The sequence below is a fragment of the Pteropus medius genome, unplaced genomic scaffold (assembly GCF_902729225.1).
Source record: "Pteropus medius unplaced genomic scaffold, Ma_sr-lr_union100, whole genome shotgun sequence".
Lineage (NCBI taxonomy): Eukaryota > Metazoa > Chordata > Mammalia > Chiroptera > Pteropodidae > Pteropus > Pteropus medius.
The window spans coordinates 23,413,449-23,438,702 of record NW_024352787.1 but is presented as its reverse complement, the minus strand read 5'-3'; the positions used below and the strand labels follow the sequence as shown (position 1 = coordinate 23,438,702).

Below are 25,254 nucleotides of genomic sequence, written 5' to 3'. Positions count from 1 at the left end.
AGAAGTCAGAAGAGACTACAAGAGAGGTAGATTTGGTTCAGCAGCTTATTGGATTCCCAACTATTTGACTTGGGTTTCATGTTGGGGATCATGTTCAAGCCCCCCTCGGTGTGTATAGAGGAGCTCAATCCCCAGTCATCACCCTTTCCAAAGCTCTCTTCTATTTCAGTCCCCTCATTCCTACCACGTAGCAGCGAAGCGATGAGAAGCTCTGCATGGCTGTGTGGACCTTCCGAGCTGGGCTAAGCTACTGAACTTCTCTGGGCCTTGGTTCGCTTCTCTGCAGCTACCGAAGGGGCTTGGACAAGATGCCCTCAAAAGGCCATTCCAACTCTTCATGCTTAAGTTTGCTTCGAAATACAATAAAAACCCAGAAAAATAGTTACCTTTGCTTGGCCAGCTCTACTTTGAAGTGGAAAATAGCGATGGCTCTTTGAAAAATGATGCTGCCTTTATAATGCCTTCTCCCTTACTCTCTCCACAAACTTAAGACAAGGCATTTGGGCCACACCATGTCTCTTCACCTCTATGGCATGTGTCCTGGGACTTTCACTTTGGTAAGCAGGCAAGGACTACTAATTGGGCGGGAGGCTGATTTTCTCTATCCTATACGTCTCTTAATCCCTCTTCCACCTTCCCACCGACTCTTATTTCCTCCTCTCTTTTCTCTGCCATTAGGATGCTAGGAAATCAGGTGATACTGACAATATAAGGACTGTGCTACATACATTTGGAATGGAACATTGGCCTCTCGTTGGAACTCAGACCATCCTATATGCCCTAGCTACAAACAGTGTAAAGAAGATCAGGATTTGAGAAGTTCGTTATACTTCTTAGTTTTACCACAGTTCAAGCCACTGACCTACCAACAGGAGCCATTCAGGAAATGTCACCCCATGGCCTGGTATAGTGGGGTCGGGATGAGAAATGGCTGAATGATAATTGCATGTGCATTGAGTATTAGTTAACTTTGGGCCAGTGTTTACCTTTTTCTTGTCTCAGTTTTCTCATTTATAACATCAGAATAATGATAGTACCTACCTCTTCTGGGGGCTGTGGTGAGAGTTAAGTGAATTAAAACACATAAAGAACCTAGAATAGTTCCCACTCTGTCCTCAGCCCAGGATGAACGTGAGTTGCCATTGTTAGAGTCACTGTCATTGCAGTCACTCCCATCAAACCACCAAAGTTTCCTGCTCTCCATAATGCCACCAGCTTGCTCTGTCACCTTCGCCAAGGCATGTCACCTCTCCAGACCTCAGATTCCTCATCGGCAGCATAAGGGAGGGGATAGGACTGAGTATAGTGCTTTCTGCTTGTATAGTCTGCATTGTCTGTGACAAGTTTGCAGGTCGATGTTGTTTATGTTCACGCCAATGAGAGTTTTGTGATCTCGAATGGAATATATGTACTCAGATCATCAACATAAACATACTAGAATATTTAGATTAGAAACATGGTAGACAAGCTAGGAAATCATTGAAGTAAATGTTAGGAACTTTTGGAAAGAATCAATAGTAACTGTGAAAAACAAGCTTATTAAAATAATCACACTAGTAAAGGATTAGAAGCCCTCTTTTGTGGAAAATAGAGAGTTTAGATCTGTTTTGAAATTAGGAGACACCTTTTCCTATTAACCTTAATCTCTGAATATGTATATGTCAGCCTCAATTTACAAAAAGAAGCCAACATGTCAAAGTGAGAAGAACGAACACTGGTTACGTAGAAACAAATGGCATTCCAGGTCGCAGGGCCCAGCCAGGGCAGCATTTATCTAAGAATGTCCCAGAGGGGATTTTGTGAGTCATCAGAGATTATCTATGTATCAAATTCCCCATAGTCTAGCATTGTGCCTCAATTGTGTGGTGCCTGGGTTTTTAGCATGTCGACAATCAGGAATTTTTCAGGGACAAGTAAGAGAACTAAAATTGCTTAAGCAACAGGGGGAGTTATTATTTTTAAAAAGAGCTGGTTAATTCAACTTGGTAACTGTATTGGAGCACTAGATTGACTTCTCTGCCATTCTCGTAGCTTTCTCTTCATGGTTTCAAGATGGCACTGCAGTTATCAGTCACCATTTCCTCAGGAAGTTACATTCACAGACAGGAAGCAAGGGTAGAGGGTTATTCATGTATCCTTCTTTTTATCAGGAGGAAATTCTTTTCCAAAAGCCCTACAGCAGGTGTCCCTTAGGTCCCATTGGCTAGAACTGGGTCCTATTTCTGCTCCTAAAATAGTCATTTAAAAGGCCAATGAGATTTCTATGCCTCTATAATGAGGAGAGGTCACCTATCTAGAACAGCGCTGCACAGTACCCAAACAAAATCTGGGTTCGGCAAACTCAAAGGCTTTGACTGGGGCAACCAACAGGGTCTATATGGGACCTTGCGGGTCACTGATTCCGACCTACCACTTTGTAGATGAGGAATTTGCCAGTGGTTTAACTTCTCTGAACCTCAAAGAATGTAAGTGGTCAGTTGCAGATCTAGAGCTCGAATCTCTTTCTTCTTGCTCTTACTCTCATCCTCACTCCAGTTTCTTCCTGGCATTATTTTCCATTTCAAATTCTTAACATAAAACAGATAACAGTTGTACATTTCAGTTGATTCTGCTACCACTAATAACTACCTTATCAGTTGCTACCAAGAATGTTATTTAAAAATAAGAACCGTGAACATTCACTTCAAGATACCCCCGTCCAGCTTCTATGACCATTACCCAACAATTTTACCAGATTTATTCTACATGCAAAGCAAACACACACAGAAGTCCTTGTCCTCAAGGAGTTTGCAGTCTAAATAAGAAAATTTCCTGTACTCGTGACCGCTACATATAAGTTAATAGTGCCAGCTGATTGATAGATGATTTAGGTTCACATCAGGAGACGGAGGAATCATGTTGGATACATGGCTGAGGCCCGAGGAAGGGATTTGGGTTAACAGAGATGAGGGAGGAGGAAGTCCAAGTGGCATGATAATGATGATCGTAATGATCATAACATTTATTGAGCACTGTTTTCAAGACAAGGTTTGAAGCACTCTACATGTTTTAACTTACTTTATCCTCTCAGAAGACACCCTACAAGATGGAGTGTATTGTTTTCTTATTATTTCCAGTTTAGCTATAAGGATAATGAGATATAGAGAGATTAACCAACTTACCAAGGTCAGACAGTAGATGGTAACTCTAGACCCAGGAAACACGATGCATACTTTTTATTTGTGCTCATCCTCACTTAATGTGAGCAAATTCATGAGATAGGAGAGTTCAAGCCTTTGTGAAGGGACTGCCTATATATTGATTTAGCTGAGGGGAGGATTTATGTCATGGAGATGAGGTAGGGAGAGTTTTCACTAAATTCAGAAGTGCTCAGAACCTGGTCTGTCTGGCCTCTGGATCCCAGAAAACACTGGCAAACACATATAACGCAAAGAACACACACAACATTGAATATGGCTTCTCCCTCGTACTTTTTTGCCCTCCATTTTAGAAGTAAGGGATGTTTATGTGTATCTATAAGCAGTGAAGACATCGCCAGATTATTATGATCATATAATCTATTGCGCATGCCATCATAATTGCACATTGCCCTGATCCCATGTGTATTACTGTGATCAGATGTTTATTGGGAAAGCTTCAAGGCCCATTTACTTATGATTGACTAAGTGGTGGCTGACTTGCCTTCAACATATCTCCCAGTGTTCAACACAGGATAATAGTAACCAATATACCAAACAACCTCCATTTTGAGATGAATAACAAAGGACTTTTGTTACTCTGTGGTGCGCTAAACAGAACTAAGTCACAACACAGTACTCTGCCTTCTTCCTCCTCTTTACTTTTAATAGTTAAACAATTTATACTATTTAAGATGTTAAAATGGAGTTTACTTAGTCGTTAGAGGGGAGGGAGTTGACGTTATCTAAACGTAAAAGTTAATAAATATGAGATCTTTTTTTTTTTTAACACCTACAGCAGCACCTGGTCTTCCTAGGTGGTCTCCCATCCCAGTACTAACCAGGCCCGGCCCTGCTTAGCTTCCGAGATCAGACGAGATTGGGCACGTTCAGGGTGGCATGGCTGTAGACTAATATGAGATCTTAGATCATTATTTCTGCTAAAGATCCAGTATCCGAATAAATATGAAAGGTGGCACTGTGAGAGAGACATCTCCAATTGGCAAATGAGCCAAGTCATAGAAAATTGGGGTAGCTTCGAATTCCAGTAATGGTTTTATCAATGGTTGTTTCCTTTGCTGTAAGCTAAACGTTGGCTCTAGTTTACTCTTAGATATTCAGATCTTTTTTGACTCTTGACAATGGTGGATTTTTTTGCAGGTTGATTGATTTTGTCCTTTTCTAGTACAGTTTATATAACAACTTTCCCCTCTTATTAAATAAAATGTTTACAATTTTAAAAGGAACATTATCTCTCATACTTTTATATTTCCTTTTTAGAAATTTTACCACTCAGTATATTTCAAAAACCTCGTGAATGGCTTTTGAAAAATGCTTCGCACTGCAGAACCCCGTTCTAATCCTAATCCCGGTACTTAACTTTGTGAGTTTAGGTGGAGGATGTTAACCCCTGTGACTCCCAGGTCCCTCCAGACTCCTTCCCTGAGTGGTCTCCCACCATTGCCAATTAAAATTCTCTCTGTCACATAAGGCTCAGTTCAAATGCTCCTTCCTGGAGCTCTCCTCGATTTACTTCCTTTTCATTTCCCTCAAACCGGCAATAATCCATTGACATTATTTCCTGTCCTCTTGAAGTGCATACCACTTGAGAGCCAACGTTGTATCTTCAGTTGCCTTTGCACTCCAGAATGCTTAGCACAGAGCTTGCCCACAGTAAGCACTCACATGTTGAAAGGATGAATTAATAGATCAACCTCGAGATCATGGATTGTACTTGTTTCTTTAAAATCGCTACTTTAAATTAGTGGTTCTCAACCACGGTGTTGGGCCACTGCGGCATTGCGATCAATTTTAAGTGTGTTCTAGTTATTTGTTACCAATGATTGTTATGGTTTGGGCATTTCCAAACTCTTACTGTTTTTGTAAATTAGAATGATTCTCTTCAGTAATATGCTTTAATGATGATGATATCATCCTCCAACATTATTTAATTCTTCGCTATGACTCTCTTCCTTACCCTGCAGTTTGTTTCTTGAGTTGAAGAGAACGGGTGGACTTAGAGTCAGGGCCCTAGAAATTGTATGTAATCCATTGTATATGTTTTTTCTGTACCACCGCCCATAATAAGCTAGAAATCACTGTTAATGGTTATGGAACAATAGAATTATTTCAGTGCTTTGCTATTTTGCAGGATTTGGGTGCATTGTCAAAATGAACATTACTTGTCAATTTAGGAAAAAGAATAACCATTACTCTAAACCAGGGTCAGCAAACTTTTTCTGTAAAGGTCTAGGTAGTAAATATTTTGGGCTTTGAGGGCCAATACAGTCTTTTAGCAACTACCCATCTCTGCTGTTGTAACGTAAAAGCAGCCTAAGATGCTAGTGATGATCCTCAAATGAATAGATATCACCGTATTCCAATAAAAACTTTATTGACAGAAACAGACATTGGCTCACAGGTCCGCTCTAAGGCATAGCATACACATGGAAGTTGTAAATGATACTGGTTACCTTTTAGAATTTTTATTAATCACATTCATTCTCCTTCCTTTGTAATAGCTAAGGAGTTCCTGCAAAGAAATAAAAACGAGGAGATAGTAAACTTGTTTACTTATTTGCAAGAATATACAGTATTATATATTGCAGAGTTAATAGTCTCTGAATTTTGTCAGCATAAGAAATGAGATTAAATTCTTTTTATGATTTAAATACAGCCACAGAGGGCAGTTTATTAAAGAAAGGTGAGTATGATATGACAAAGCACCTTGTCTGCCAAGAAGTTTGCTTTTGCGGTGTTATTTGTGGCACATTATTTTCTGTCTTGGTAGTTTCCCTCTGTGGGTTATTCAGGCTCTACCTTCTTGTTTGGCATTTTTGTTGATAATTACTTGAAAAATCATCACTTCTTTTTTAAAATTACTACGTGGAGTAATAGCCATTCCTCCTGACAATTGAAGGGCCAATAAATGCAACCAAGTGAAGTGAACTTTTAAAACAGGGCCTCGAGTGCACTGCAGGTGACTTGAAATAACTAGTCTCTGGAGTTTGGACACCCACAATATGTGTCTTAAGAACTCAGATTCAAGAATGACTCTGTCACAGTCTGTGGTGGAAAACCATCACAACAGCAGGGTGCCATGCACTTGGGACATCCCTCACCATAGCATTATTTGTCAGTGCCTGTAAGTGGGCCCCAGCCCACTTTCACAGCCCCCTCAAAGCTCTGGCCCTCTCCAGTGCTCACTGTGGCAGGAAAGTGTTACCCCTGAGCACTGGGTATGAATTAAAACCCTTCCCAGGGCAGGGCCAGGACCATGTCCAGAGGCTCCTCTGAGTCACATGCCAAGTCTCTCTGCTGTTGGTCAGACCCAAGTTAGGGACTTCTGAGAAGGAGGTTGGTCCCCCACATTTTCATGTCACAGGTGTCTCCTCTCCTCTCATGCTGACACCAGCTGAGCAACTGGCATCCCAGTCGGCCCCTTGGCCTGACTAGGATTGGAGCCCTGTGGTATCAGCAAATAACAGAATGTGGCTTAAAAAATAACGATACTCTCTCTCTCTCATTACAAGAAGTCTGGAGATAGGTGATACCAGACGTGCTGAAGAGGCTCAGTGCTTTGTCAGAGAGGACCCAGGCACCTCAGTCTTTCCACTCTGCCGTCTTAGTGTTTGGGAGTGAGTCCCCGCACAGACACAAGATGGCTGCTGGAACTCTAGGTGTGATTCACAGCCTCATGTGGAACCGAGCAATGCAGGAAAGAAGAAAGCGAGGTGAAAACAGGGGCTCTTTCTTATGTTGTCCTCTTTTAGCAGGGCAAAATTTCCCAGAAGCCTCCAGTGGTTGTCACTGAGGCCTGCTGGCCGGAACAGCATCACTTGCCTTTTGGCATAGGGGAAGGAGATCACCATGTTTGGCTTAGACCAGTCATAGTCTCCCCCTGGCACCAGACGCATACCACATTGATGGTTCTATTGGCAGAGAAGAAAGGGGAATGGCTATTGGGGAAGCAGCCAACTGTGTCTGCTGTACCTGACCTAACCCCCCAATTGATGGCTAGACCACCTTTTGCTTTGACTCACGAATCAAAGCCTTGCCAAGAGTGTACTATCTGTAGATAGTTCTCTGGAATTATTGCCAGCAATCTTTCCTGACTCCTGATCATTAGCAGACATCTGGATTCCCCATCAGTGCTTTTTCTACCTGGCAGGACTTTCTGATGCCTACTGGGATCTGAGCTTGCAGAGTCTTTTGGATACTATGTCTTATCCACCTGGCAGACTCTTTTTGGTCCTCTGCACATTGATCTGTCTCTTCTGAGATGTGGATAAGGCACTTTGGGACCCATAACTTCTTAAAGAAAAGTAATTTTATTTTTCATAGTAAAATCACACACTGTCTGCATTTTTTTTTTTTTGTAGCATAAGTAGAAAAAGCATAAGTTTGTATTGGTTAATAGATTACTTTTAAGTAATAGATAAGATTTTGAAAATTCAAATAAATTTGAAGGGTTCTCCTCTGCCAATCTAATTTTATGGGATAGTTTAAAATGTTATTTGATTGCATGATCTAAACTATTGGCCCTTGCTTTTTTTGATATCGCATGTAAGTTATTTAAGAACTATAAGAATTAATCTGTGAGATGCCAAATAGAGCTAACTCTTAAATACCTTATATTTTTAGAGATTGATAGTTTACAAAGCACTTTTATACATATTATTTTAATACTTCCCTTAATTATTATCCCCATCCTACAGATGAAGAAAAAAGGCTGTAAGAACTAAAGTGACTTGGTAAGGCCCTACCACCCTTCCGAGTCCATCTCTGAGGTACTTTCCTTTTTCTACCAGAAAAGTTCCAGTGTCCATGGTGGTATGCATTAGGATTAAAGAAGTCCATTCATATCCAGATAGCCCAGCCATACTATCTGCTCATATCAACCTCTGCTACTCTGCCCAGACTTCATTGGAGATTTCCGTTCTTTCCTTTGATGGAATTTCTGCTAAGAAATAATAAATACAAGAAAAGTGGGTAACAAGTTCAGCTGTAAGTGACCAAGACCTTAAAATAACTTCTTTTTTTGAAAAAAGAAGTTCCTTTCTTATGTAAAAGTATGGAAGTGAGCAGTACAGAGCCCTGTTCCTCAGGGACTTCTGGGACCCAGTCTCTTCCAGCTTTATGCTCCATGTGGCTCTCTTCTTATGGCCCCAAATGGAACTTCAGCCAGACATCAGCCTTTCCAAGCAGCAGGGCAGAAATGGAGGGTTGGGAGGAAGACAAAGGAGGAAGAGGGACAAGGGACAAGGATCAAAAGTCAGGTGCTTAGAAACGGGCAGAATCCTGCCACGCAGCTGCTCTTAGCTTCAGGGAAGACTGGGAAATGTAGTTTTTGTTTTGGATTGCCACACCAGATAAAAAGTCTAGTACTGTGGAAGAAGAGGAGATCAGTTAATAGAGGGCTACCACAAGAGCTTGTAGAAAGTATAGGAAAGAAGTAAAAAATGTAAAGAAAATTGACCTTCAGAAATCATGATGACTGTATTGCCATCCTTTCTGAAGGGCATCTGAAATGACTATTTATCCACCTATTCATTCATTCATTCATTCATTCAATAGATATTTATTAAACACTTACTATTTATCAGTCACTGTTGTAGACGTTAGTGGTATAGCTGGGTAAAAATTGTGAAGGCAAGAGGGGTTGCTCTTAGAGCAGTCAAGGGAGGAGTCCCTCAGTGGGTGACAGTTGCAGGTGAAGGATGTGAAGGAGTAAACCATGGAAGATCTGGAGTGAGAAATGTTCTAGGCAGAGCGAGCAGCAAATGCAAAGGCCCTGAGGTGCAAATGCATTTGATGTCCAAGATCTGTACAGAGAGGCGAGAGCAGAAACTATAGCAGCATGAGCCAAGGGAGCGTGGCTGAAGGCAAAGTTGTAGGAGTAGCCAAGGGTAGACCCATAGGGCCTGGCAGACCATAGGAAGGAGATCAGAGTTCATTCTCAGTGTTATGAGAAGTTGTTGGATGGCTGAGCAAGGGCATGGCATGGTTATATTTGTATATACCGATCATTAGGCAACCTAAAGTCACAGGTCAATTAGACTGGTCAATAAAGGACTTAGCTAGAGCACCTTCATTCTCTAGGGTATTTGGCCATGGCTTGCAACCAGTGACCCCACTTGGTTCTTACATCAAAACAGTTATGTTCTACCATAGGAAGGCTCTGCTCTGAATGATAGCATTGCACATGAGAAGCACCCTCCACCTATGTGCTGACTTTCAAGACCCAGATTTCATTCACATCCTATAAGCAGGTGCATGGTTTGTGCTGGGACTAGGTTATATCTTTATTAAATAATCAGAGAAAGACTCCAGGAACATTGTCAGGGATGAGGAACATGGAGACAGAATGCCAGGCTCTGCTGATCACTCTTCTCTAGGACTCCTCAGGTGCTTCTCTCATACCCGCTCTGATGGTTTCTCTGTGGCCTTCTGACAGCGTTCTGCAGTTTGCCCAAATGTCCGTTCTGGTTTTCTAACGTCAGGAAAAAGCCCCAGGATAAGCAGGATGTGGTTGCCAGTCAGCATTCATTGCAGACGTCCTCAGTGCATGGGGCTGGGGTTAACCTGCAGCCTTACTGTCTGCCTACCCAGTTTTGCATGCAAAGATAAGTTGTACAGGAAAATTACATGGAGATCATGTACCGCTAAAATCGGCTTATTTTTTTTCCAAAGAGGCAGGGGAGCTACTTCTTAGCAGAGTGAGCTGCAGAGTCTTTCTGGAATGCAAAACGCAGGCCTTTGTATTAGAAGTGAAATATTTAGATAGGGATCATTATGGAGCTCTTTTTATAGCAGGGCAGTCCTGATAAACAGAAAGAGAGAGCAGAGAAGGGAAGCACAAAGGAGGTAATAATATCTGATTAGCTAAGCAGCTGGATAACTGAAGGAGAATTTGTTAAAAACCTATCAAGATATCAAAGCTAGATGTTGAGTTGCTCTGTCAGCCCAGGCCACTTGTGCAGCCGTCCCTGGAATATTACCCAGTGCCTAATTTGCTGCTATTTTTTCCCCCCTAGCGCCACTTCTTCATCAAGGGTTCTGGGCTGTGTAACCTAACCCTTAGCTGTCATCAAGGCTTGTTTTCATCCCAGCTGTGGCAAGGGATCCCAGTATGAAGTAGCTAAGTTGGTATTCCAGTCATCCCAGTCGTACTTGACCACATATGAGCAAGTAACCTCTTGTTTCTGGGGACAGGCGAGAAGGAACTTGAGAGCTCGGTCCCCTTAAGGCCCTTGGAGGATTGCTTCCCCCGAGCCCTGCATTTTACAAATGACTAGTGGTTCAATATATGGCACATCCAAGCCTATTTGGTCCCCCTCTCCCTGCTTAACAGATATCTTTGAGTCACCATACTCTCTCTGCCCAGCAGAGGAAGAGAGGCTTGGAAAACCATGAAAGTCATGCTTCCTTTAAATATCAGCTTCCCCTAAAGCAGAGATGAGAATGATTTGACTACAATGAGAGTGTTCCACTTGCCTCAGCTCTCCTGGTCCTCCGGGAGCCCAGGATGGTTGAACACGAAGTTGAGCTCGCTCACTGCCTGCTGTAGACATAGTAGCGCTCCTTTTGAAAACAGGGTGGCAGGAACTTGAGGGAACATCTCAGCCTTCAATCTGAGGAGGACTGACCTGTTTGTGGAAACCCTAGGGATCTGTCGAGGGCACTGGGGGCACCCGTGCTAGTAGCCGAAGACCTCCCTCCTCTTGTCACCCCAAGACACACCTTTGCACACGTACTCATGCACAGACGAAGTAGCTTTGGGTTCTTCAGATAAGAGCTTCAAAGCTCTGCTGCCGCCTTAGTGCTGGCTGCTGCCACCTATGAGCCTTTGATCCATCTTGCTGCAGAATCCAGCCCCTGGAGGCTGATTGCTTTGAGCCCGGGGCCAGCAGCCCCTCTATAACTCTCTCTCAGTTACCTCATACGGCCAAGGCTTGGGAGGGGGTTCTTTTTATCTCCCTAGATTGTGAGGGGTGCTTATTTCAACATTATCATATAGGATTCTTAAGAATGCCCTAAGAGATGTCTCAGGGCTGAAAGGCAAAGAATTGCAAAGAAGAGCCCAGTGTCTAGGCAACTTCTTCTACAGTTTAGTATGGATAAACCACACGCAGAAAGAAAATAGGAAGAAAAGGAAATTCGTCGTAAGGCTGCGTGTTTTCTTACTTGGGGTGCAAGGGGAGTGAAATCTGTCATGGACAAAATCCAACTTTAATAGCAGTCTGAAGCCCTGAAGCACAGACATATTGCAGAGCTAATGTGTTATTTTGTTTTTGTTTATTCTGCAGAAATAGGGAAATTTCATTTTTTAGTAGAATTACAAGCTCCCCTTTTATTATTCACAGGCCCTAACATGCATGGCTGCCTGAGCCAGAGAGCTCTCAGCGATTTTAATACCAGCTTCTTTGCGAATCTAAACTGGTTTTCCAGCCTGCTCCCTGGTGGGCCACGGGGGTTGTCGGAGTGCTGTTGTACATACTTAAAGCTTCTGAGGGAGCCTGGCTGCTGGTCTTTCCAGGGGAGACCAGGAGGCTTGTTGTGATTTACCTTAGCTGAGGGCAAGGGTGAGATTACTGGGGATTAGCAGTTGGAGGTAGGCATGGGTGGGGAGGAAGGGTCACTGTCAGCTTGGCTAGTGGCCTTCTTGTAGTCTTTTTGCTCCCTGGCCACCCCGGCTGCAGCCAGTATTCCCTCCTGTAATTCCTGAGCATTTGCTGGGGGTCACTCTCAAGATGTGCTGTTCAGCCGGGCCTGCACGTTGGGATCACCTGAGAAGCTCTAAAAGTCCTGACTCATAGGCCCTACTCATATTCTGATTTCACTGGCCTGGAGGTGGCCTGGGCATTAAGATTTTTACTTTCCACCTCCACCTAGGTGATTCTGTGTGCAGCACAGGTTTAGAACTACTGCCCTGCCTGCCTGCCACCCCCGCCCCGCCCCCGCCGTCATTTCCTGCTTCGAGACGTGGTTGGCAAGCTGATGGCCTCTTAGGTCCCAGAGCTTTGTCACTCGCTGGCTGTGTGACCTTGGGCATGTTCGTTGAGCTCAGCTTCCTTTTCCGTATGAGATGGTAGAACCAACCACCTCAGTAGTGTTCAGAGCGCCTGCCTCCTGAGGACTCCATTCCAATTCATTTCTGTTCACTGGGAGGCCACTGTGGCCGGCACTGTTACAAGAACTGGGCTTCAGCTGAGGAAAAAAGCCCAGAGGCCCTGCCTTTGTAAAGACAGGAGGAAAACAAACTTACCGAGATTTACTGTAATGTCAAATGGTGGTCGGTGCTACATGGGAGGGGGTGGGGGTGGGGATGGCAAGTGGCAGGAAATGACACCCATAAAGTGCGCATGCAGTACCTGGCTCTGCACAGTGCTATGGCTGTGCGTAGAGTCCTCGGTGGTGTCTTCGCTCTCACAGTTCCTGCCCGTCACTCCAGGTAAATGAACTCTCAGTGCGACACGCCTTTTTCTAAAGAGGTTAGAAGCGCCTCACATTGAGGTCTCAAACTTTGTGCTGCCAAGCTGGGGCCCAGTTGCTGTTTGTGTGGTGGATCCAGGCACCCAGCTTCGTGCACAGTGTCTCAGTCAGCAGAGATCCAGAGAGAAGAGAGAGCAATCCAGTGTTTCACTGACCCCAGGTACAGCGGGTATGTGCGAAACCCCTGCAGCCTGACAGGAACGTTCAGAGCACAATGAGGTGAAATAGAAGGAAGCCTCACCTCTTACTCCTACCCCACAGCTACTCCAGTTTCTTCTATGAATCTTAACGCCGCCCTGAGCATTCCCCGTGGGACCGGCTCCAGGCTGATGCCTCCTCTCCTTCTGTCCTCACTGGGTGAAGCAGGTATTGGGTCTTTTAACCCTATTTTACATTTAAGGGAGCTAGGACTTTGCCATGTTGTGATTTGTTCCTGATCACACCAGGCTGCCCAGCAGATGAGTGGAAAAGTCTTCCCTCTTAGCCTGCATTATTCTCTCTCGTTGAGGGATCCAGCATACATATTGAAGGCTTACTGTGTGCCAAAGACTGGCATTTAATTATTAAATCATTGATCTCCATTTCACTGTTTCCTCCTGTCCAACCCATTCTCCACACAGGACCCAGCACGATTTTAAACAAAAAAGAGAAGTCAGTTCATGGCATCTTCCTGCTTGAAATGTCCAGAGGTCTTCCAGGGATCTTGAATAAAATCGACTCTGCCACGTGGTCCCCGCTCCTGCCTGCCCCTGCGACCTCTTCCCCAGTCTCCCCCTGTCCCGCCCTATCTCCCTACTCTCTGGCCACACTCCCTGGGCAAAGGCAGACTCTTCCCTCCTCACCTGGGCCTTGCCCTTGTCCGTTTTCCTCCTCTTGCAAAGCTTTCCCTGTATCTCATTGTGGAGACGAGGTCCATTCTCACCCTTCTGCTCAAATGAAACCTCGCCTTTCCCTGGCCATCCCCTGTCTCGATTTGGCACTCATGACACGTGACACATGTCACAGTCTGCAGTTACCTTGCTTATTGATTCGTTTACCTGTATTTCTCATTCTCCTTCGCGAGAATATAAGTACAAAGAGTGGACTTTCGCTGTTCTTGTTCAGAGCTGCCATTTGACCCTGGGTCAGCTGGCACTCTGGAATGCCACATCATAACCTGACAGGGGAGCTAGGACAAGACAGAAGTAAATGAAATACCAGGCAGGATGTAGGGTGTACCAGAAGCGAAACACAGACTCTGCTTGATGGTGCCTGAGGCCGCCTTCTTCAGGAAAGTATTTCTTGGGTGGGCTTCGGGGAGGGGGTGGGTCCCCACTAGAATTAGGCTGCAGGGAATAGGGGAAGGCATTGCACTGGGAAATGCATAAGGGAAGTTGGAAATGGAGAAGAATGCCCAGGAGGACTTGGGGAGTGGATTGGGAGTAGTTGCTTTTGCTGGCCCATGGGGCAAAAGCGGGGAGGCAGTGTGAGAGGGTCCTGGAGTACACACACATTTCGGGGGAAGGACTCAGATCTTGGCTGGAGCTCTAGTTCTACAACCCGATGACTATGTGAACTTGGGCGCCTTTCCTAAGTGGGAGTAGGGGTATCTTATTTTGGTGAGAATCAAATGAGACACTGCTCTCTGTACATCCAGAAGTCAGTAAATGTTGGCTTAGAGCAGTTTTGATCAACAAGCCTGGGAGTGTGTACCCAAGCTTTGCTGCAGAAGCAGTGCCCTCTGTACAGGCCAAGGCACTGACATAAGGTTAACCCTTCATTTCAGGTACATGGATGGCTTTTCGGAAACTTCTGGTTGACAGTTTTCCTGTTATATATAAAACACGGAGTCTAACAACTCTTAGAAAGCCAGTCCCCTCTCTGCCAAATAACATTTCCCGGGGTACGGTAAAGTTGGAACCTTTTCTTGCGGTTCCACCGAGCATTTGCCTGATGAACCAGATTGAAAATGAGAGCAGACAGTGGGGAGACCGACACCTGAAGCAGGAGATGTGTGCCAGGTGGGGGCTGCCAACCCTTCTCACGGTACCCACGCAGCTCCGCTGACACAACTGTCCCTTTGAAAGCTGGCCCCGAGTGGGAAGGGCTGCACTGCTCTCCCAGCCCACTGTGGAATACTGTCTGTTCCTCTTGGGGGGCGGAGCTTGGGCAGCTGTGTGCTGGGGGCTGGGCACCTGCCTCCTTAAAACGGGGGGCCAGGCTGTGGACATGGACCCTAGAGAGGCAGAAAAATCCTGAAGGAAGGAAAGGGAAATCCTAATTACTGCCTAGGAAACAGCCCTCATTTCTAAACCCAGCAGGTCACCTGGCGGATAATGCTTGTGGGCAGTGATCCGTTAGGAAGCCGTAATCCCTAACGTTACAGCAAGAGCTGTAACTGCATCTCGGGGCCGAGAGAGAGAAACAGGACTTCATAAATCACTCTTTTGGCACCATTGCCAACATACCTAAACAGTTTATCCCAAATGAGGAAATAATAATGTCATTTTCTAGCAGCCTTTCCCTAGGAGAAAGTTCTGTGGTAGAGGGTAGGCAGGTGTTTAAAAACTCTTCCTGGGCAGTACCTTGCTACCAGACGGGGGTAGGTAAGCTCTTTCCCACTTTCTGCCTCTCCTCTCCCCTCGCCCGTCCTCAGCACTGTAGGGTTTAGCAGTCAGAGGGCAAGAATGCAGATTAGGCTCTCAACTTTGTCAGTTTGTTATTTTGAATAAAGTAAATTGACATCAGTTTTTTCCGCTAAGTATTGAGTCTTGAGCCTAGTTATGGAAGATAAGGTTGCTGTTTTTTGCCATTATTGCTTGCTACTCCCTGCTGCTTTTCATCTGGAGGTCTATAGTAATTTTCAAACAAGTATCCTCATTTTATAGGTAGAGAATAGTAAATTCTATGGAACAATATAGGGATTTTTTTTTTCAGCATAACTGGAGGTTCTATATATTCATTAGAATAAATTCAGCTCCTTTTATAAGTGGAACCCAAAATAAACAGAGACATAAATATAATCGATGTTTATTTCTATTCCGTCTAACAGTCTTGACATGGATATTCCTGGTTGGCACATGACTGTCCTCCATTCAGTGATTTGGGGACTCAGCTCTTTTTATCTTGTGGCTTTGCCATTTTCTAAGCCTCCTACTTTTCTACATCTACCTGACCAAGGAAGAGGAGACCCAGAATTGACACACATCTCTGCTCATGTGCCGTTGCCAACAACTAGTCATGTGGCTCTAACTATTTGCAAAGGGCATGGGAGTGACCAGGAAATATAGTCTTTTGCTGGGCAAGTGCTGAACCGTGACAGCTCAGTACTGCAGAAGAAGGATCATGAGTTTGATGGGTAATTAGTGGAAAATTATTCACTGTCACATCTCAAAGTGAGTGTCACCATTTTACCACCAGAGACACATGGTCTTATCTTAAGTCACATTGTCAGTTGTGGGGCCTGGACTTGAACCCAAATACCCAGTCTGTCATTTTCTTTTGACTGCACTAAGGTAGTAATGAAATTGTTGGGTTCGAAGGTAAATAGAAGGGGGCCAGCTAAAGCAAGACGGACAGACTGCCATTCTGCCTTTACTGACATTTTTGGTTCATGCAATGGACTAGATCTCAAAAATTTCTCTTCAGTTTACAAAAAACAAAAACAAAAACAAAAAAAACCCCTGTGATTCTTGTTGTCTTTTCATAATTCCAGACCGGCCTTGTCCCTTCAGTCATTTGTACTTGTACCTGGAACGCTAACACGTAGTGTTGCATCAAATTATTATATGGCCGACCGTGGAATAGATTCATAAAAACCAATGTTTAAGGTGTCCATTCATGCTGCACTCACCCTGGAGTGAATGACAGCTGTGGGACTCCATGTGGTATTTTGTGTTTTTGTTGAACTTATATACTGACGAAACCTCATAATTTATCTCTCTTTTCAGTTCGCTTTCTGTCTGAGCAGCTGTACTGAAGTTTGTCAAGCATGCCCATTAGCTTTCACATGTTAAGATGGTCTTTTTATATTCAAATTTTAGTAATATATTATTTAATCATTAGGCTGTTTACTGAGTGTGTTTGTGGCCATTGTTCTTTCTGAATGTCTAATCACCAAAGGAAAACATTTGAAAACGAACACTTTCTTCCCGAAACTGGTTTCCAGTAGGGGGAGGGAGCACCAGACTTTGCTATTGGGAGCATTTTGCACTGGGAGGCTCGGAAGCAGTCAGGGGCATGGCATGGGGGCGACATGGGTGTTGCTGCTGGATCCACTGACCCCACGTTGAGGCCTAGCCAGGGATACCTTGAAATACATGAAATTGCTGATATTCAACTATTTTTGTGCTTCAAAACAGCAATTTCATTGGATTCAAACTAACACTAAACTGGATTTCTGATGAAGCTTTTGTCCCCAAGGCTAGAGGGCACCACTTCTGCTGTACCAAAGGCCTCTGACACAGTCGTGGAGGCGGTGGGTGGAGGAGGCGGGGAGGTGGGGTCCCTGGAAAGAGCAGAACCACAGACCTTTGATGTGGTGGCACAGATCCAGCAACAGAAGCACTTGATACCGTGTGAATTCAGACCCATAACAGTATAGCAACCCAGGTGCCAGAATGGGCGTAGCTGATGGAAGAGAGAGTCACAGTCAAGAATGGCTCCACGGAGAGCACATGGCATCTGAACAGAAGCTACTGATACCCTGGTGGGAGAGACCCTGGTTGGTAAAAGGTGCCAGGGAGGGCATTTCACCAGAGATTGGGGGGCAGCATGGGACCCTGAAATCAGTTTCAAGTCCTAGACTCACCTCTTACTGGCCATGTGAGTTTAGGCAGGTTACTCAGCTTCTTCCATTTACCAGTTTCTTCCTCTGCAAACTAGGGGTCATAATAATAGTATTATAGCCACTGACAGAATTAAATGAGTTAACGTATGTAAAGTGTGTAGCAGTGTCCAGTACCATACTAAGTCACTGCTCTTTTCATGCAGAGCTCTAAAGGACTGAATATATTTGACAAGCAGTGAAGAATTTAGCCTGATGTTTCGAGAGTGAAGAAGTAGGTTCTGGAAGATGAGACTTAGATCACAGGACAGACAGTGGTTTGGGTGTGGTTCCCACCACTGGAAGAAGCCAGCAAGTTGGCCAACCCCTGACCCAGGGAGTGGGCTCAGAGTCAAGAAAGTCCCGAGACCCCACTGGCTTTGTCGTCTGTCCCATAATCTATATTTCTGTGCTTTCTTCTGCCCCTCTTACTGTTTTAAAATCTTTAGTCCTTTTATTAACAGGAAATGGACACATTTTTTCATAGTACTTTTTTTTTTTTTTGGTATGAATGTGGCTGTAGCAAATTCCTGCACACCCTCGACGATCCAGTTTGGTGTATGCCGGGAAGGCAGTCAGAAGGCATCAGCACCCCTTCTTTGCATGTTTTTGCTGTGGTCTTTTTGATGGCGCACGGTGTATCTTGGGACTGGCTGCCCCTGGGAGTCAGAAGCTTTCTCTGCAGGGTTAAATGGGCAACAGGAGAGCGAGCAGCACTCCCAGCACCCTCAGAAAGAATCAGAAATGATGTTCTTGAAGGGAGCAGGATGCTGGCTTTTGCTGTGTTCCAGTGCCATCTTAAAAAAAGTTCTCCTCCCCCTTTCTCTCTGCCTTCCCACAACACACCTTGTACTAAATACATTTTTCAGACCTGACTTTGTGCAAACACAATGTTGTTCTGCAAGCATTAAAAGGCAATTTAGTACTCAAAGGATTAAAAGCTCATGTTAAATTGAAGACTACACTTGGCGTAAACATTAAAAATTGACAGAACACCCTGCACATTAACTGCACCAGGGCTTCGTAATTAGCATTTAAAAGTAAAACATCATTTCCTTACTGTTTCCTACTTACTCATTTATAATGCATTTATTATAATACAGATGTGAGCAGGAGGCTTTCTACCATCAGCAGCGAATGAAAAATATACCTGTGCTAGGAAAGAAACCGGGATTTATTAATCCGGCCTAAAAAAGCAAAACCAATAAAGAAGTTCCTCGCTGTGCGACTTTGAAAGAGCGGCCCAAGACCCCCAGAGAAATCGCCTTCACGTTTCTTTTCCTTTTTTAGCCTCTCACTAACAAATACTGGGCAGAAAATCCAACCAGGCTTAGGCCGGGCACAAACTGGTGTCTGAAATCTATCAGCTGGCAGATCACCAAAGGAACGTGGAAAGAGCTCGTTGACCCATTGCTGAGGCATCTTCAAAACTTTGGGAACAGTAGAATCTAATTTTCCAATTCGAAGCGAAATTCTGCTGACATAACACAGATGGCTGAGTTTGTAAATGAGGACACCTGTTCCTGACACCTTTGGGCTCTTGCTTAAATTTCAGGTTTTGTATTTAGCATGATCAAATTTGTAAATCTGAATGCAGTCCAAATCTGATCTTGCTTTCTTCCTCCTGGTTAGTTCTGAATGTGCCGCCATGGCTGTTTTTCGCTCATACTCACCTCTCTGCCCGCTCTCAGGAGGCTAGGCAGTAGTTCTCCACCTTGAGTGTGCTACAGTCACCGGGGCTCTCACTAACCTGCAGATGCGGACTGAGCAGGTCCGGGATGGACCTGAGACTCTGCCTTTCTAAAACACTCCGAGGTGATGCCTATGCTGCAGGTCCCTGGACCACACTTGGAGTGGCAAAATTCTGAAATCAAATTTCAGTCATTGAATTCAGACCGCCAGAGGCGGAGGACCCTCAGAGAGTGCCAGGTCCCTGTGGTCAACCCCTGGAGATTACAGAGAGAACCAAATATGGTTCTTGCCCCGAATGAATTTTCTCTAGATGTCTGAGAACTCACTATCTTTCTCAGGCTTCTCTTGCTGGTCCTCATTTGTAATGTGAGAACACCTTTCCTTTATATTATCTACAGATCCTGACAGGCATATTCTGCTAAAGCAGACCTCCCTGGCTGTCCCCAGGTGGCCTCAAATTCCCTGGCTGTGCCACCATAAGTTTATCGGGTTAGCTAGTTGACAGGACGAATATAATTTCTGGTCTGCGAGGCCAGTCTGGATGAACGCATGACATAAGGGTGTTAAAAGTGGAGAAATCTGAAAATAGATTTCACTCTTGTAAGAACAGTGCCAGGCGCTGGCCCAGCCCACGGAACGCCTCAACCCTGGAGGATTTGGGCAGCGAAGCACGCTTCCCTGGGGAGGGGGTAGCGGCTCAGGAGAGGAGCACTATTCTCAGAGCTAGGTTCCCAAGGAACCAATTTGGTATCTGTTCTGTGGTAATCTCCTGAAGGCAAAGAGGAAAGAGGCGGCTGTAGTAGAGATGGGGGAATATCCCGATACCAGCAGGCCCCTTGTATTTTCTTTTCATTGTTTTAATGATTTTTTTAAATTCCAGAAATGTAGTCATGCCCCTGCATGACTTAAAAATGCTCCTCTCTCACAAAAAGCCATGGGCTAAAACACATCCGAACAGCAGTCAGGAGCGAGATTTGCTGTCTGAGTGGGGAGGACATGAGCCTGGGTTCTGAGTCAGTCTCTCAGCTAAGCCTGGCAGGGCCTGGAGGGCGGCAACCGGGGGCTTGCAGGTTCATTAATTACCATAGTGTTTTTATGAGAAGATCCTTGGCTGTGTTTGTGGGAACAGAACCCTGGTTTTAATTGCATCCCTTCTAGTTATTCAGATTATATACTTCTAACGATCTTGTTTTTCTGGCTTTCGTCTACTCTACAGAGGTATAGAAGAGTTCACCAGAGAAAATGCCTGAGCACTGTTTACATAGATGTAAAGGAGCAGAGAGTTTTAGACCTGAGAGGGACTTAATGTAGTTAGTCCAGCCCTCTTAATTTGTAGATGAGAGAACTGAGGCTCAGAGAATTTAACTGACTGGCCCAAGGTCACGCAACCAGGGCTAAAACCCAAATCTCCTAAATCTCTCTACTTTGTACATTATACTGGCCTGCAGATAATTTTTTTCTTTTTAGATTCTTTTTTTCTAATAATTTTTATGTTTTTATTTTTTCAATTATTGTTGACATACACTATTTACTAGTCTTCGGATGGTTCTCTAGTCATAATTTTAATGTGGTCATGGGAGGAGGCGAACACAGCATTTACCTACCCTGCCATCCTGACAAGAACTCCTTTTTCAAATTCTTAATAAAAGTTACAGTCAGAATTAGACAGTTCCTGCTCCCTCCTTTGAGGTCACTGCGTGAAGAGCCATAATTACAGCATTTTCAACGTGATTCTTAACGCATTCTTCTTCGGTACAAGAAGACTGAGGATGCGTCAGCACTGTACTGGGCAGGAGAGCGAACACAATTAGATTCAAATAGACGCCTGGTGCATCACACGCAAATTAATGGGGGATGTCCCTTCTTGAAGCAAAGCAGGTGCACGGAGGGGCACAGGGTACTTAAGAATTGGAAATGTAAAATGAATATGAGTTGCACACTTGTAGAGTGGTCAAGGGGAGCCTTTTGTTTTTTGTTTTTTTTAACTTTTCAATAAAACACAGGTTTTGTGCTAAAAACAAAGTGCCAGTCACTGTGGGTTTGCCTCAAGCGTGCGTCCTCCCCGCCAGGAGGACGATTTCCTGCTCTCCCTAGAATCTTTGTTATTGTCTGAGGACCTCCTCTTACAAACACTTATTTAATAATGGCATTTGGCTTTTTAATCTTTTATTTGATTTCTGTTTTATGGTATTTTTAATTGAGCCCTGTTTTAATTGCCTTTTCTGCACACCAAGAGCCTGGGTGAGGAAGGAAGGCCTTTATAAATAAAATGGTGATTGTTATTACTTCCTTTTTTCCTGCTCTATCTTAATCAAATTATAATTGATTCCATCCACATATCAGCCCTGATCCTCATGTGCATATGTCAGAAAGCAGCAAGTGTTGAGTAAGAAGGCTGAAAATTTTAATCTGAGAATGAGATTTGTCACCATTATTACCGAGTGAGGAAAGGAAATTGGGCTAAGTTCTTGCTGTCAAGTTGAGCCATCAGAGCAGAGGGAAGCTTTTTAGACCCATCTACCCAGAGTACTTGATTCCTGGCTGTAGCCCATGGGTTGACAAGGTTTCACAGAATTGAGAGCTAGACGTGACCTAGGAGAGACATTGGGTCCTTCCCCTGTGTCCAGTCACAGACCAGGGCAGACAGTTTATCATGTACATGCTTGGCTATGGCCTCCATAAATAAGGGCACTGCCTTTATAGCTTTTCAGATTCTCAATGGTGGTTATTGAGTTGCCCTTACGATAAGATAATAAACAACCACATTCCTTTAAACTTCTGCCCTCCTCTACCCTCTGCAACTCCAATCCTATTAAAAATTTTTGACCTCTTTGTTTTATGGCCTGCCATTGATTGTAGAGTGATTGCAGCCACACTGAAGGGGCCTTAATAGAGAATCACAAAAAAATTTCACTCACACAGAGATGACTTGTAGCCTTGCTGGGTCTACTTCCTTCCCAGATGGGTGTTCAGTGGGCAGCTTACTCATCAGGCTTGATAAAATGACTTAGATGCAATGGTCAAAGGGAAAGATTGTCAATCATGGTAACTGCTTGAAGAAAGGAAAATTATCCCTTAAAAGGATGGCTCTAGCCCTTAGTAATATCTTCCTCTCCTTGGGACTTGCTAAAATACAGTCCCTTATTTCAAAGGCAACGCAAATATTCGAGTTCCTTCTATGTACAGTAAACCAGGCTAGGCACTGCAGGTCAAGGAAGGTCAGCAAGATACCAACATATTTCAAGGCTCTGCTTTCCACCTAACCAAATACCAGTCCCCTCCTATCATCATGGAGTATAGCAAGTAATCTCCTCCCTATGACTGAAAAGGGAGCTTCATTCAAAGAACTTAAATACCTTGTCCAAGATCTGTACAGCTTTGGTGGGACAGAGGTGAAATTTGAAAGCCAGTCTCTGTCTGGCCTGCCGCTTAGTATTGCCATCCTGGAAGGAAGTATCAGATGATTTGACACAGAGCTCTACCTTGGCCCTGGCCTGTCTGAAACCTTGACTGGGGTGAAAAGAGACTAGGCTGGGAAGGGACAATCAGTATACGGAAAGTATCCCAACAGGCCGAGAACCTGAAAGAAAACCATGACAATGAGGGTGGAAGGGAAGAAACGATGAGAGGCATGGGGAAGAGAGCATCCAGAGGATCTGGTGAACTGGGTCTGGAGTTGGGGGTGGGAGGATGGACTGGGTGAGAACACTGACAGTGCACAGGAAATGCCGATGAGGTCAGTTTTATGAAATTTGATTTCGAAGTGCCGATGGGACATTCAGTGCCACTACCCCACAAATGAGTTGTAAACATGGGTCTAGGATGCTGGAGAAATATGGAACTGAGGGTTTGGAGGTTAGGCCCTTTGCTTGGAAATTACAGTAGAAGCTGGAAAACTGAGAAGAAAGGCTCCTGCTTCCTTCTTTCTAAAGGCATCAAAGGGGGTATCTTGAGGAATCTCAATATGACAGGATAAGGGAATCAAGAGAAGGCAACATCTCTTGAAGAAATAAGAGGACAATAATTGTTCATTGTCATTGTAAAAAAGGGAGAGACAGAGCCACTGAATTTGTTAATCAGGAGGTACTTGACAGAGACCTGTTAACCACATCAATGTTAAAGGCCAGTGTCACTCCTTTGTTTTGGTGGAACAGCTTTAGGGAAGGTGAAGAGAGAACAGTCACTGACTTAAGAAAGAGTGGGGCTCAGTTGGAGGAAGCTCCCCCACCAGTGAAAACAACCCTACTCTGGTATTTATAGAACAGTAAGATAAAAAATTAGATGGGAGCTCAGCTGGCAGTTCTAGCCCAACCTCACAGAGGGGCAGTTGCTTGATTGGGCCAGTCCAGCCTAGAAACTCAGAGGTGATTGTGCTAATCAGTCTCTAGGGAGACTGATTAAATTATGACACAAATCTTTCTGTTTACAATGAGGAGTATAATCACCAACCCAACTAGAATGACTTATGTGCCCTAGTTGGCACATTTGCTCCTGGAAGATAATCCACAAGGAAGCCAGATTATAATCAGATCCCTTGGTGAACTGGGACTATAAGAATAAGAGGTATAGGCAGAATTGTCCATTCCATCTGGTGTGAACCTCAGTAGTGTGCAATGACTTCTATTATTACACTTACAGCACTTTATTTACTTTTTAAAATAATGTTTAAATTTTTCAATTACAGTTGGCATACAATATTAACATTATTTCAGGTGTATAACATAATGATTAGAAATTTATATAACTTATGAAGTGATCACCCCAATACATCTAGTACCCATCTGACATCATACATACTTAGTACATTATTGACTATATTCCTTACGTTATAGTTTACATTTCCATGACTATTTTGTAACTTCCAATTTGTACTCATTAACGCCTTCTCCTCTTTTACCCGCCCCCCCGGCAGCCATCAAAATGTTCTCTGTATCTATGAGTCTGTTTCTGTTTTGTCTATTTTGTTCTTTAAATTTCACATGTAAGTGAAATTATATGACATTTTTCTTTCTCTGTCTGACTTACTCCACTCAGCACAATACCCTCTAGGTCCATCACTGTTGATACAAATGGCAAGATTTCTTTTTTTTTTTTTTTTTTCCCCTTTAATATGGCCCAGGTAATATTCCATTGTATATATGTACTGCCTCTTCTTTACCCATTCATCTATTGATGAACGCACAGGTTGCCTCCATATCTTGGCTCTTGTAAATAATAATGCGCTGACTATATGGATTCATATGTCTCTTCGAAGTAGTGTTCTGGGTTTCTTTGGATAAATACCTGAAGTGGGATTACTAGGTTCTTCTTTGTCTCTTATTATAGCCTTTGTTTTAAAGTCTATTCTTTTATAGTACAAATATTTCTGGCCCAGCTTTTTTTTCCCCTCCATTTCATGAAATATCTTTTTATCCCTTTACTGTGAATGTGTCTTTTGATCTGAAGGCAGCATATGTAAGGGTCTTGTTTTCTTTTCCATTCAGCTGCCCTATCTTTTGATTGGAGTGTTTAAGCCATTTAGATTTAAAGTAATTGTAGCTATTGACATTTTATTATTCATATTTTTGATCTTTTTTTTTCTTCCTTTTCTTCAGGAAGTTTCTCCAACATTTCTTGTAAGACTGGTTTGGTGTTGACGAACTCTTAGAGGCTTTTTCTTGTGTGGGAAGCTCTTTCTCTGTCCTTTAATTGTAAATGATAGCCTTGTTGGGTAATCTTGATCAAGTAGGTCTTTGCCTTACATCACTTTGAATATTTCATGCCAGTCCATTCTGGCCTGCAAAATTTCTGTTGAGAAATCAGCTGACAGTCTTATGGGAGCTCTCTTATAGGTAATTAATTTCTTTCCTCTTGCTGCTTTTGTGATTCTCTTTGACTTTAACCTTTGGCATTTTAATTATGATGTGTCTTGGCGTGAGCCTCTTTGGGTTCATCTTGTTTGAGACTTTCTGGGCTTCCTGGGCTTGTATGCTTATTTCCTTCACTAGGTTAGGGAAGCTTTTAGTCATTATTTCTTCAAATAGGGTTTCAATTTCTTACTCTCTTCTGCTTCTGGCATCCCTGTGATGTGAATGTTTGTACACTTGA

General features: G+C 43.7%; 1 protein-coding gene and 1 pseudogene across 1 annotated transcript in view; one reads left to right on the top strand and one right to left on the bottom strand.

Annotated features, from left to right (window-relative positions):
- Positions 1 to 25,254, top strand: part of AUTS2 (activator of transcription and developmental regulator AUTS2) — a 1,077,358-nt gene that overhangs the window by 946,249 nt on the left and 105,855 nt on the right.
- Positions 3,970 to 4,088, bottom strand: LOC120591852 (uncharacterized; annotated as a pseudogene).